This window comes from Aedes albopictus, chromosome 1 (genome assembly GCF_035046485.1).
Source record: "Aedes albopictus strain Foshan chromosome 1, AalbF5, whole genome shotgun sequence".
Lineage (NCBI taxonomy): Eukaryota > Metazoa > Arthropoda > Insecta > Diptera > Culicidae > Aedes > Aedes albopictus.
The window spans coordinates 135,305,062-135,318,958 of NC_085136.1; positions in this window are offsets into that span (position 1 = coordinate 135,305,062).

Genomic DNA, 13,897 nt, shown 5'->3' on the forward strand with positions numbered 1-13,897 from the left:
TTTCATACGAATATTCGCTTTGGTTGCAGAAAATCATCACTTTGAAATTTCGAGCCATATATCCAACATGGCTGCCGATGCTGATGATGCCGTAAGAAGCCTTATAAGTAAATGTAACTGTTATTGTATTTTGTAAGCACCACATGAGAAATGTCTTTGCCCTCCAGTGTGTGTCTGCCATTGTTCCGTTACATTGGTTGTGAGTCTTCCTCAGCAGATATCTGCCGACCCTGAGAGGGTATACCTCCGAGCTAACCGCTTCTTACAGGGTCTCCAGGAGGCTCCTCAATTCCCCTTGAAAAAATCTTTGAAGGAATTTCTGGAAGAATACCTAAGGAAAGTCATGTTGGAGTAGCTGAAGGAACTTCTGAAGAAATCCCTCATGAGACACATAGAGGTATCTCTGAATCCTCCTGAAACTACTGAGTAAATCCCTGAAGGAGGAACTTCTGAAGCAATCCCTGAAAACACTACTATACTGCAGGAATCCTCGAAAGAATCATTTCTTGGAGGAGCTTCTGTGGGAATACCTAAAGGAACTCCTAGAGAAATGTCTTAAAGGACTCCCTAATGAACCTCTGAGAAATCTTCATCAGGCATCCCGAAAGAAATCCCAAAGGAATCTCCGAAAGAGTTTCAGGAGGTATCCTTGAAGAAATTCCAGGAGGGATCCCCGAAGTAGCTCCAGAAGAAATTACTGAAGGAATTTCTTGGGTAATCCCATGAAGAAATTTAAGGAGGGATCCTTGGAAAAATCCAGGATGGATCGCAGCAGAAACTTCTGTATTAAACCTTGTTGGAAGTTTTGAAGTGATCATTAACGGATCTCCTGGAGTAATTCCTGAAGGAACTCCTAGAGACATCCCGCTAAATAAACCCCGAGATATCCTTGATTGGAATTATGAGCGAATTCCTAAAGGAGCTCTCGTAAAAGTCCCTTCTGATATCTCTGAAGGGCCTCCTAAGGAATCGGACAAGACACCGATGTACAGTACTCTGCACGAAAACGTCCTATACTGCGCTTCAATGAGGCCGATGATTTTCTTAGGTACACCCTTGCGCCTCACGGCTTCTCACATGTTTTCGTGATTGAGACGGTCGAAAGCCTTTCCGTAATCAATGAACACCGGGTAGAGATTCTTGAGATTTATTGGTTGGCTGAGGATACGGAGCGTGACAATAAGTCTACACAGGATCGTCCGGCACGGAATCCAGCTTGCTGCCGTTGGAGAGTTGCGTCAATCTTCTCCTGTATCCGGTTAAGGATCACTTTGCAGAGGACTTTGAGAACGATACACAGTAACATGATGCCCCGCCAATTATCGTTTACAGTCAGGTCACCTTTACTACGACACATTGCATCCAGTCGGTCAGAAATGTCGCGATATCCTATATGTTGCAGAATAATTGATGCAGTAGCTGTGCGGATACTATGGGGTCAGCTTTGAGCATGTCAGGTGATATGCGATCGACCCCTGGGACTCTTCGATTTCATGCTACGGATGGCTGTTTCTATCTCCTGCACTGGTGGAGCTTCGGTGTTTACACGGGTAATGCGACGAACCCTTGGCGGATCATGCTGAGGTGTTGATGGCGTGGCCGCCACTTGAAAAGAGTTTCCAAAGAGCTCGAACCAGCGTTTCAGGGTCGGTCAATAACTGTCCAGTCGTGTCTTTCACGGGCATCGTAGCATTCATCTTAGTCCCACTAAGGCGACGTGAAACATCGCAGAGGAGACGGATGTCGCCGGTGTTAGCGGCTTTCTCGCCTTTGTCGGCTAGGGAGTCCACTCACGCTCCTTTGTCCCGTCTACATGAGCGTCTACCTTCTGGAAAGCCGAATAGCGCTGACGGACTACGGCTTTGGCTCCTCGTGTTTTCGCTCGCTCTATTGCGGTTTTGGCGTTTCTTCGCTCCTCTCTCTTCCTTCAGGTATCATTTGTGATCCACTGCTTTCTCCGGGTGCGTAGCTCACCCAAATTATTCTCGCCGGTGGCGATGAAGGCGTTCTTGGTGGCGCTCCATTGATCTTCTACCCTTCCACCTTTCGGAATATCGGCAGCTCCTCGACGAAAGATCTTTTCACCGCAGCGTCTTCCAGTCGGCGTGTGTTGAACCGTCACCCGATTTTCTCCTCCTGTCGTTGGATCCTGGCAATGCGCAGTCGGATCTCGCCGATTAGGAGATGATGGTCGGACGCAATGTCGGCGCTACGTTTGTTCCGCACATCAAGAAGGCTCCGTCTCCATTTTTGGCTGATGCAGATGTGGTCGATTTGATTTTCCGTGACGCCATCACAGGAAACCCATGTCACTTTGTGCACTGGTCGATGAGGAAAGAGCGATCCCTCAATCACCATGGCATTGTTGCCACAAAACTCTGCAAACAGCTCTCCGTTTTCTCTCATTTCTCCAAGACCTTGGCGTCCCATGACGTGCTCATAGTCGGAGTTGTCGGAACGAACCTTCGCGTTGAAGTCGCCCATGAGGATCGGATCTTGATATCATCTTTCGGGATCTTGTCCACGACAGCATTCAGTTGACTGTAGTAGTTCTCTTTATCTTGCAATTCGGCCGCATCCGTTGACACGTAACCTTGGATTATGGAGAGGTTTCGAACCCTTGTTCTAAATCTGGCTACAATTATCCTCTAATTACCACTTCATGAGCGCAGCGTGGGCGTGAGCGCTGAGCAGGTAACCAACTTCACGGTGCCAAGGAACGTGTTCACATCGTAGGCCAGAGTATAGCAGAATTTGACCCCGCGCCAATCTGTGCTCTCCAAAGTTTGGCCAACGGACTTCGCTCAGTCCTAGGATCTCAAGCTTCATACGGCATGCCTCATTGGCCAGTTGTGCCAGTTTACCCTGCTGGGTTAGGGTTAATACATTCCAAGTTCCAATTCTTGTCCGTTGTTTCGCGCCTAAAGTCGTTGCCGTAGAATCAATTCCAAATCTTTCATTTTCGGTTTCTGTAACGGTTTTTTGGGTTTCAGGAACAGTACGTTGTAGGACTAAGGTCCAACCCTATCCACCGTGGTGGTGCTGCCATCTTAGGTATAGCTTCCGGTGGAGAAGCATTTTTTACTCAACCGCTGGATGCCAAAACATACGCTGTTTGAGCCACAACTTTTTGGTGAACAGACGCTCGGGACGTGCCTCTTTAATCTAGCTGAAGTTAGAAGGACAACAGTGCTCACCCATGGTGGTGCAGAGGGCCGAATCGAAAGATCTCCATCCTGGGCGATTTGACCAGCCTGGCCAAATTTCTGTCGACTTCCTTTATTTCCTGTATTCCTAGGCTGAAGGAATCCCAGAAATAAATTCTAGGAGAACCCTAGATGCATAATTTCTGGGATTTCAAAAAAAAATATTTAATGTGGAACTCCCGTAGAACATGCAGAATAATCGGTGGAACTCCTGTAGGAATATCGAAAGTAACATCTTGGTGAAGCTCAAAAGCAACTCTTGGAATTTCAAGAAGATGTTCTAGTTAAAACCCAGATTGGATTTCTTAATGATTTCCGATTCCTGGAAGGATTGTTGAAAGTATCACTGAAGAAACTCCAGAAGGAATTTCAAAAAGACAAAAAATTAATCCGAGAAGGAACTCCTGAAGAAATTCCAGGGGTTAGGAACTTTTTCTTAAAAAAATCTTATAGAATTCCAAGAGATAACCCAAACGAATCACAGAGGGAACTTTTTCGTGAAAGCTAGAGAAGTTCCAAGAGATTGCATGGAAAAACATTTTGAGATTTTTTAAAAATATCCCAGCAGAAACTTCTATAGGAGTCAGCGAAGGAATACCTGTAGGAATTTCAGAAGCTACTTGAAACCCAAGTCGTTGTCCCATACAATCTAGGACGTCTGCTCACTTTACAACAACTCGATGGGCATGCAATATTTTTTAACCTGCCTTTCCATTATGGCTGCAAATGAGATCAATTCCTTTCACTCTTCATACTATTTTTACTATTATCCAATAGGTGAACTTTCTGCCCGTTACTGTAGCACCCCGCATTATTTTGTGCAGCTCTAATGCACGAATATGCTGCCCGACTAACATTGCCCACAGTTAGCTGAAAGCTGATGGTAAAGAAATCCAATTTCAGCAGAGTACTTTTTCCTTTTTCCCGGCCTGTATCCTGGTGACGTTTAGAAGAAAACTGAACAAATTTGAAGCTCGGTTAACGCGTTCAGTTGAAATGGTTGAGCAAAAAAAAAAAAAATGCTCGCTCATTTGTGTTTAGTGGCCACGACGACGGCAACGACAACGGCAGTCGTCGTCGGTGCGGTGATGGTAATGATGGAGAGACAGCATCAGTATAAATTTAATTTAATCAAATTGGTGTGGAGCAGCTCAGTGCCGGCGGGCAGCAGCACGAGTCGGCAAATTATCCGATGCCATCATTATGCTGAAATGAATGGGGCAATTATTTTGGTCTCTTCTGCCGATCCTCCGTCGTCGTCGGCTTGCCGCTGGCTATGTGGCGCATGTCGTAGATATCAAAAACACGGGAGACAACGTATACTGGTTCCGTTTGTAGGACGATTGATTCTCCTATCACAGAGCATCCGGCAACTTTATATGAAACAAACTCGAACTTCATTTAAAATCAAATAAAACAACAAATCGGAAATAAATCCAAACCAATCGAATACCGGATGACGATTTATATCATCACTGCCGTTTCACATCCGCCATTCGTGATGCGCCAGCTTTCCCCCTGTAGCACGGGTCTCGAATTTTTGCCACCCTCAGCTGAAAAGCCATATTGATTCGTTAATAGATTTCTGAACTGAAGCACTTCTCATCCCATCAGTGTGAGATGGGATGAGTATGCACGGATTCGAAGCGGAATATTCATTTCGAAATCATATTTAACAGTTCAGCAGTCGCGACAAAAAAAACTGCCTGGAGAGGTCGCAGAAGAACAAATATGGCATGCCCCATCCCATAGCATTTCATTATCATATCATCTTATTGGCGTGGCGTCCGAATTGGGACAAAATCTGCTTCTCAGCTTGCTCTATGAGTACTTCTTTTAACTGAGAGCGTACTCTGCCAAGGACCATTTTGAATGTGTCTATCGTGGGGCAGGCATAAATACACTCCGAGCTTTGCGGGCCATAGAAAAGCTCAAATATTTTCCATTAAAAAAATATCTAATACACTAATAAATGTACAATTTGCGAGGAACTACCAACTTCCACAAAAATGCGTTTCGGTGGTCTTAGTGTTAACGAAACGTATAGGAAAAAAATGCACAAGGACCAGCGAACAGTAAGCCCTTTGCCACGGGGGGGATTTAATTGCCATCTGATCGTGATTTTGATTTATTTTCCGGTCATGCTGATGCATGGGTAAGCGTGATTCTGAACGAAAACTAAATACATGCATGTAGCATACAAAAACATAAACGAATATACAAATTGATGCATTCGGGCGATTTGGGGATGTTTCACTGTTTTTTTTTATCTGGGGGTCGGTGTTTGCTAGCTTGTACTGTTTTCCTTTTTGGCATCTCTTCAAAACATCAAAGGACAATGGTAGGTATATTGTACCCACACAATTTTACGATTTTTGATGAGACATACTTGCAGATATTATTTTGTATAACATAGAATTCTTTTCTGCATCTCCTATCCATTCCTACTCGGCCGGTTTGCGAGCAACTTTAGGTAAGTTCGGGTAATCGACGATAGATCGACGATCGATCGACCTACAAGGTCCAAATGGCAGTGAAGGACCCTAAGTTTAATTGTGTACCATGGTCCTCCGCAAAATTGGAGATGCGAACAAAAAGGACTTGCAATGGGAAGCTCGGTACATGGAACCACTGATCTCTCAATTTCATCGGGAGCACCCGCATATCCGCCGCTCCACTAAAGAACCGAAGTTTCGGCATCGTAGTGCTTCAGGACGTGTGTTTGATAGGATCCATGGAACGTTTAAAGGTAATTGAGAGTTGCTACAACACACGCAAGCTTTCATCGTACATATGTGCAGAAGCGGGTGATCGGTTGGTGGCCGATCGCCGAAAGAATGTGCAGATTGAGGATCAAGTGCCGATTCTTCAACTTCACAGCGTACAAATTCGAGCGAATAAACGGACGCAATTCAGTTCCTGCCGCTAAGCAAACGACAAGTACCCATTCCTAATAAAAAAAAAACTCCGAGGAATCGAATGGTGCCAACAACCCCTTTCCTGAAAAACATCGGCAAGTGTCTCATTTTGGCCATTTTCCCCTAAATATGTCAAAAATACTTAAATATATCAAACCAAAATCCAAAAAAAGGTAAGAGGAAACCCTGAAATTGTCAATGTATTCATGTAGCAATGTCAGACAACTTAGTTTAGTAAATGTTTTCCACTTTTTATCACAATAATTGTCTCATTTTGTCCAATATCCCCTATAAAATGAGAATATCTGAGAATTTCAGATGAATTTAAACAAAAAACTATGCAAAGTCGTTCAAAATTCCTGCTGTATAATGATAAAACCCCAAACGTATCAACATATGCAGAGATGATGTCTCATTTTGTCCAATATCCCTTAGGAATTAAAAATACATAAAAATATTCAAAACAAAAAATATTAGTTGGAAACCTGTTCAAATGTAACTTAATTTTATGTTGGAATTTCGCAATAATCTCTTAATGCCATTCTCTATAAGTTCCAATTTTATTGAGATATTGAGTGTCTAATTTTATCCATTGTTTCCTATACATTACAAATGCTTGTTTTTATATACACTCCTGATCAAAAGTTTGGAGTCACCCCCTCAAAAACTTGTTATTTTTTAGACCCATATTTCCGCCAATTTACGTCCGATTTCAAGAACCTAGGTCTCATTTAAAAGATTATAAGGTACCCCGGGGCAAGTGAGAATCCGGGGCAAGTGAGACCTACAGCTATTATTTTTATTATTATCTATTTTTAAGGCAAACGTTTTTCGTGGAAAACATGGGCACCACACCAACAGATACTTTGAATACAGAAATTGTTGTTGTTTCCACCATAAAGAGACCATATATGATATTGTTGTTCATACATCATTTTCAATTCGCTAAGTGAGATTAACGTACTGTACTACATTCGTCGTTAAAAAAAAAATACCAATAAAGTAAAACTTTTTTAGTTTCAGGATAACATTTGGAGTACTTGCAAATTATTTTAAGCGAAAAACCTAATTTATTTTCATTTATTACCTTTAGTCAACTGCTCTCACTTGCTCTAGTGCATTTCAGCATCAGGGGCAAGTGAGACCTATGAGAGTAAACAAACACAATTTCATATTTTGATCTCGCTTTCTGCACCCTAAGTCAAAATTTACACAAAGGTGAAGTAAAAATCGCCACCTTAAGTAAACAATCGTTGAATTATATTTAATTACTTCTATTCTGATGATGAAGCTATTGTTTAAAATCGTAAAGTCTTGGGTAGAACATATTGTTTCGAAACCATCTATGTATGTTTCATATTTTCGTCTACGCAAATTCTATTATTTTTTCGTTTTTTGCTGCATAACGAGTTTTTTCTGAGTGTTGAGGAACTGGCCATGAAATACGAAAAAAAATTGGAAAACGACTTATTCAAAATTAATGATTTAGAAATCTTTATTTGATGACCGTATTATGCAAACATAACTTCTGTAAATATTGAAAAATCTATTGACGATATTCATCAACTACGTATTATTAAAAGCAAGTATGGAAATCTCTTGGCATTTAACTTTATTGTGCTTTTTGTATAAAAAAGTCAATTTGTTTTGCACGAGCGGCAGAGGTAATTTTTTTCTCAGTAATTCGTTATTGTATGAGTTACGTAATTTATGCACGAAACCTCAAAACTCTTCCAACATAAATCGATAAACATAGTTACTCGTATAAGATATTTATAATTTACGCTACCTCACATATATGCAGCAACTATATTAAGCCGTTTGTACAAATATTCCGAAGAGGTCCCACTTGCCCCGTGATACGGAGTACATGAAGATCTGCTCCACTTTTCATTATATGCATAATATATAGATTGTAAAAATTTTGAATGAGTTTTAATGACCGGTAATGAGAAGTAATATTCCAACAATATCTTTTAGAACAATTGGAATTATAAAATTATTTATGATTACAATATTTTAGCTTGACAAAACCAAACTAGCATTTTTTCAGGTCCCACTTGCCTCGAGGTACCTTAAGTCAAAGAAACTTTAAACATGGTTTAGGTGAAACTTTTCAAAAATATTTGTATGTGAATTTAACCCAAAGTTGGCAAATGTTCTAAAAAAATAAACGTAAACTAACGGCAGTGTCGCTGGAAATTGGGTCGAATTGAAAGATGAGAGCGGTGACATAACCTATTTTCTATTAGCTTTAAACTGCTTTTTGCCGAGCTTAGCTAAAATATCTAGGAAAAAAGTTATTATGTGAATTTACTATTGATGTAATGCATTGGGGACAATGACTTAAATGAGACACTCTTTGATTCAATAAAATTGGAACAAATTCCCAGCACCATGAGATCATTCCGACATCCCAATATAAAATAACGCTACATTTGAACAATTTTTCAACAGATAGTTTTTGTTATTAAATATTTTTATGTATTTTTATTTCCTAAGGAAAATGACAAAATGAGACATCATCTCTGAATATGTTGAACAATTAATGATCCGTTAGGGGTTTCTCCATTCGAAAGCATGACTTTTGAACAACTACGCATAGTTTTTTGTTCAATTTCACCCGAAATTCTCAAATATTCTCAATTCATAGAGGAAATTTGACAAAATGAGACATGATATCAAAATATGATGAACAAGAGATGATCCGTTTGGGGTTTTACCATAAGATAGCACGATTTTTGAACGACGTGCATTTTGTTGAAATTCATCCAAAATTCTCAAATATTCTCAATTCATAGGAGATATTGGACAAAAGGAGACATCATCTATGAATATGATAGACAAGACACGATCCGTTTGGGGTTTCTCCATGTAGTAGCACAACTTGTGAACGACTTTGCATGTTTTTTTGTTGAAATACATGGAATGGGTACTTGTCGTTTGCTTAGCGGCCGGATCTGAGTTGCGTCCGTTTTTTTGCTCGAATTTGAACACTGTGCATCGTACCAAAAACATTAATGATACCAAGGACGCATTCTATGCGCAGCTCGATCGCGAGTACGATCGCTGCCCGAGCCACAACGTAAAAGATCATCATGCGACGGGACCTAAACGCTCTGGTTGGCCAAGAGAAGGAACTCAGATCACCGATTGTAAAGATCAGCGCCCACCAGCTGACGAATGGAAATGACCTACATGGCTATTCGTAGAACCTTTTTCAAACACAGTCTCCCACAGCAGACAGAACCCAAATATCGACCACGTTCTGATCGATGAACGGTACTTCTCTGTCATAATCGATGCCAGGACCTATCGTGGAGCTAACATCGACCCTGACCACTACCATGCGATGGTCCGTCATCAACATTGCACGGTACCAGAGACTTACCAGCTAGAGTATCTGAAGCAACCGTGTCGTATCAGTATACGCGCAGAATTTTGAGGCAGTAATGCAAGGAGAGGACGAGCTCGTGTTGGCCCCTCAAGAGGACTGCTGAGGCAGCCATAAGCAATGCAGCCGGGAGCACCACCAGACACGTTGAACAGAGTCGACGGAACGAATGATTAGATGAGGACTGCAGAGCAATTTTAAAGAAGAAGAACACAGCGCGGGCAGTGATGCTGCAGCAAGGAACGCTGAAGAACTAGAACTTAATAAACAGAAGCGTCTCTTTTGGAAGAAGAAACGCTGCCTGGAAGAAACGGAGTACGTGGAAATGGAACTGTACCTTTCTCAAGATACATGGAAGCTCAACGCATCCCGCATCGGCTTCGTACCACGAGTAGAATTCTGCAGGGTTAAACTTAGGAGTCTACTGATGGGCAGCGTGAGGGTATTGAAAGGTGGAAGCAGCACTTCAGTGAGTGTCTGAATGTCGTGCAGAATGTAGACACGCGAAACCAAGATGTAGAGAATAGGATTAATAGATTAAAAAAACAACTAGTTCATGCATGGAGTCAATATAGTTATCGTCGTAGCCAATAAATTAAAAATCATAGGAGACCTGCGTAGGAAAATTCTCTAATAAAATTAGTCTTAACAGTGAATTTGGAATGACAAGTCGAAAATAAACCTCTCATTAATTACCAGTTCTACAAGAAAATCCCTTTGCCTCGTGTGGTTCCCATTATCTGCCCGTTTGCCGTCAAAGTCATCGTTCAAGTGTTTGGTCCTCGTCCCGATTCATCTGGTGTTGGAGCAAATCATGTCCCTGTTCGTCAAGGTTGCGACCCTGCCAGGTATCTGTTCCTGTCGATCAAGCCTGCTGTCCTGTCCGGTATTCGTCCCTTTCCGTCCAACGATCAACCATCAACCATCTCGTGTCGTCGATCAGGCCCGCTGTTCTGCCAGGTCGCCTATCTATCCGGCGGTCATCTGCCGGAAATCAAGCCTGTCCAGTAGATCCAGCGTCAGATCCTGCCAATCCGGCAGTTACTTGTCCAACGTTCGGTGAGTCCGCTGCCCGTCTAACTCTCTGGCTATGGAGGGTCACCACACAAGAAAGTGAAGAAAACGACTATGTCCGTGCAACAGAGGACAGAAATAACCCTACTACCACGCCAATGGAAGTCTAGGATGCCCTTCTCCAGCTAAACACCAGTAAAGCAGCTGGTAAGGATGATAGCTGAACTCATCAAGATTGGTCCAGCAAAGCCCAAGTAACACACTTGTCATCGAAGAGTCACGGCGGCGCAGGTTTATGTTAGGCAGAAGTCACAGTGACTTACTTCTAACAAATAAATACTTACTTGCTAGAAGTAAGTCGCAGTGACTTCTGCGCAACAAAAACCTGCGCCGCCGTGACTCTTCGGTGACAAGTGTGTTACTTGGGAGTTGGCCACTTTTTGCCTGTTCTTGCTCGTATGAGGTTGATCATCAATATTAACTTCTTTTTTCGATCAGCCTAGATCGCTGTGTAGTGTTGGTAGCGATTGTCTTAATGGGCTAAGAATTGTAACCGATGGTTCCACATTTGTAGCTTGTAGGGGTTCCTCCTTATTTCCTTCACCTGCCAGTAAGCCCCTAAAGCTTTAATCCGGCCCTGATAGAAGAACTGACAGCCTTACTGGTTGCTGCATCCTTAGCTGTCAAAGGAGAACCTTTCGCTTATTTGAATAGCACTTGTTTCGGGTGCTCACACTCACACTCGGTGACAGCGGTTTGGGGCCTTTTTCAGACTAGTCCGCTGAATGAAGTTTTCTACCTCGATTCTAATCCACCTTGAGTATTTAAGTACCCCGGATCTGATGATTGGCAAACCATCAATCTCCCGTTTAGGTGAGTGGCGAAGGAGTGCTGTTAGTATTCGCGGCGGTGTTAATCATAGTAAACGACCCCATGCTCTATGAAATTTCCCTCCTACAATTCCCCCCACTGAGCAGCCGAGAGGCTACAGAATAGCTCTACGGACCGCCTGTACCGGTGGTAATAGTCCACCAACCTCTAATTCATGGTGTGATTAGGCTATGTGCTTACCGTGCCTAGGAATGAATGGCTAGGAGGGGGGGGGGGATGTCTAATAAAAATGCTAACGGAGCCTGTGGAGTGCCAGGGTGCCCTCTACAGTATTTTGCCCTAACTGCCCTAACCTGAGAAATGGTGCAGTGGACCCTGTGTTTCTCCGAGGCAATCAACTGCCCTTGTTTAGTCTCAAACTTGAGGCTGAATAAGGGCCGGATTATGAAGATGTTGTTAATTAGTTAAAAAATTTCACCTATATGGTTTCACATTATGCGATTTACATAGTGTATACTGTGCATCCTCGCCCTTGGCGTTTTTCAAACGATACCGATCTGGTACTGCTGTTCTTTGTTGTGCTGTGATTGCGAAAAGTTTAATCTTGCCTAGTTTGGGTCGTGGCTACGGTTAGGATAGCTCAGATCAGATCAATCTTGAGCATAAAAGAACAGCAACGATCAATCTTTGCAGATTAATGCAAAATGGTACAACCCAAGTGGCGTTAGTCTAAGGACCTTTCTTTCGTAAGGGGAATTGCTATCTAGGAAACCTTATAAATCCGGTGTTTGCTACTTTCAGTAATGAAATGGCAAACTCACGTGTCATGCTTCGAGCCTGTGTGCTTGTCAACAACGCAATCGTTGCTACACTCATCTCTGAACTAACCACCAGAGATGCATGTGCTGTCAAAATGAATGTATCCGTTGGGAACCTCAGCAGGAAATACGTCTGTTCGGTTTATTTACCGCATGATGAACCATCCCCTACGGATGCTTTCAAACAAGTAATTGCATACTACACTTCAAAAGGCCTTCCGCTTAATTTGTTGGCAGTGATGCTAATGCTCACCATATCATTTGGGGCAGCTCAGACATTAACCCAAGTTAATGGCTTAATGGAGTACTTAAGTTGTACAGATCATGGATAACTTAACAAAGGCAACCGCCCACCCTTCATGGTATCATGGTATCTGCTGGAGAGGAAGTGTTATACATAACGATTTGCTCTAGTAGAATTAGTCACGAGCTTACCAATAGGCTCCTAAAGGCCTATCTCAATTTCTGCATAATTCGATCGAGCATTGATTAAAACGACATGTTTACTCATTTTTTAAGTATTCCTATTAGGTAAAGCCCGTATAATATATTTTTCAAAAATTTTTATAATTTTTGCAACGCTCCTTGTTTAGTAATCAATTTAGGGTAAATTTTGTTTACCGTGTATGTCAAACAAGAACATTTGTTGTCAAAAGTGAGCCAATGTGATGTCTTTTGCAACCCGCCGTTTCACTTTCGTTACGTCAAGGTTGACCTCGAATGTCAAACAAGACCTGCTCACCATTATTTTATTTGCGAGTTTATTAACTATTCTGTCATTGTTTAAGCTCGGAAAAATTACCAGATCAGAAAAGCATGCTCCTTCGTGTTATGCAGCAAAACCGGGAAAAAAAAATCGTTTTAGGGCCCTATTAGCATATGTCAGATGAAGAATATTTAGATTAATATTAATTAAATTAAATAATAATTAATTAATAATTAAATAATAATTAATATTATTTGATCATCGCTACATATTTTTTGAACATCTAAACGATACTTCGCAAACTTTACGTTTCAGGAATCCCCGTTCAACGAACTGAGATCTGTTCACTGATGTGGTTGCGGTCAAATTTCATGGATACTCGGCCCTCTTCATGAAAGCTTTTGAAGAAGCTTGTCCACTATGGTCTGTGAAGACCACGAGGGAAACCCCTTGGTGGAACACTGATCTGGCCAAGCTCAGGAAACAATGTAGAATGAGTTGTAACAGACGACGTTCGGCTGGATCGGAGGCTTTCAGGACGGCTCGCAAGGCCTACCGAATAGTTCTCCGGTCTGCTGAACGATCCGGCTGGAAAAACCTTAGTACAAATGTTTCCAGTTTGAGTGAAGTCAGTCGGTTAAACAAAATCCTTGTGAAATCTAAAGATTTCCGGGTGAACGAACTTCTTTTGGAGTTTTGGAAACTTTATTCAGTACTCACTTCCCCGGATGTGTGGATATTACATCTCCGGATGAACGTCTTTTCTTGAAGTTATGATTCTTTAGCTTCGATTCGGAGTATCATAACTATAGAGTCGATTGAGTGGGCACTAGCTTTGCTAATTTAAAATCTCCTGAAGCAGATGAGATATATCCTATTTGGCTTCAGAAGCAATTTGTTTATTTCAAACATGTTTTGAAAAAAAAATACTTGTTTGGAGATTTGCAGCAGGGTATATTCCCAAATCCTGGCGGAATATTACTGTAAAGTTCATTCCGGAAGTGGGTCGA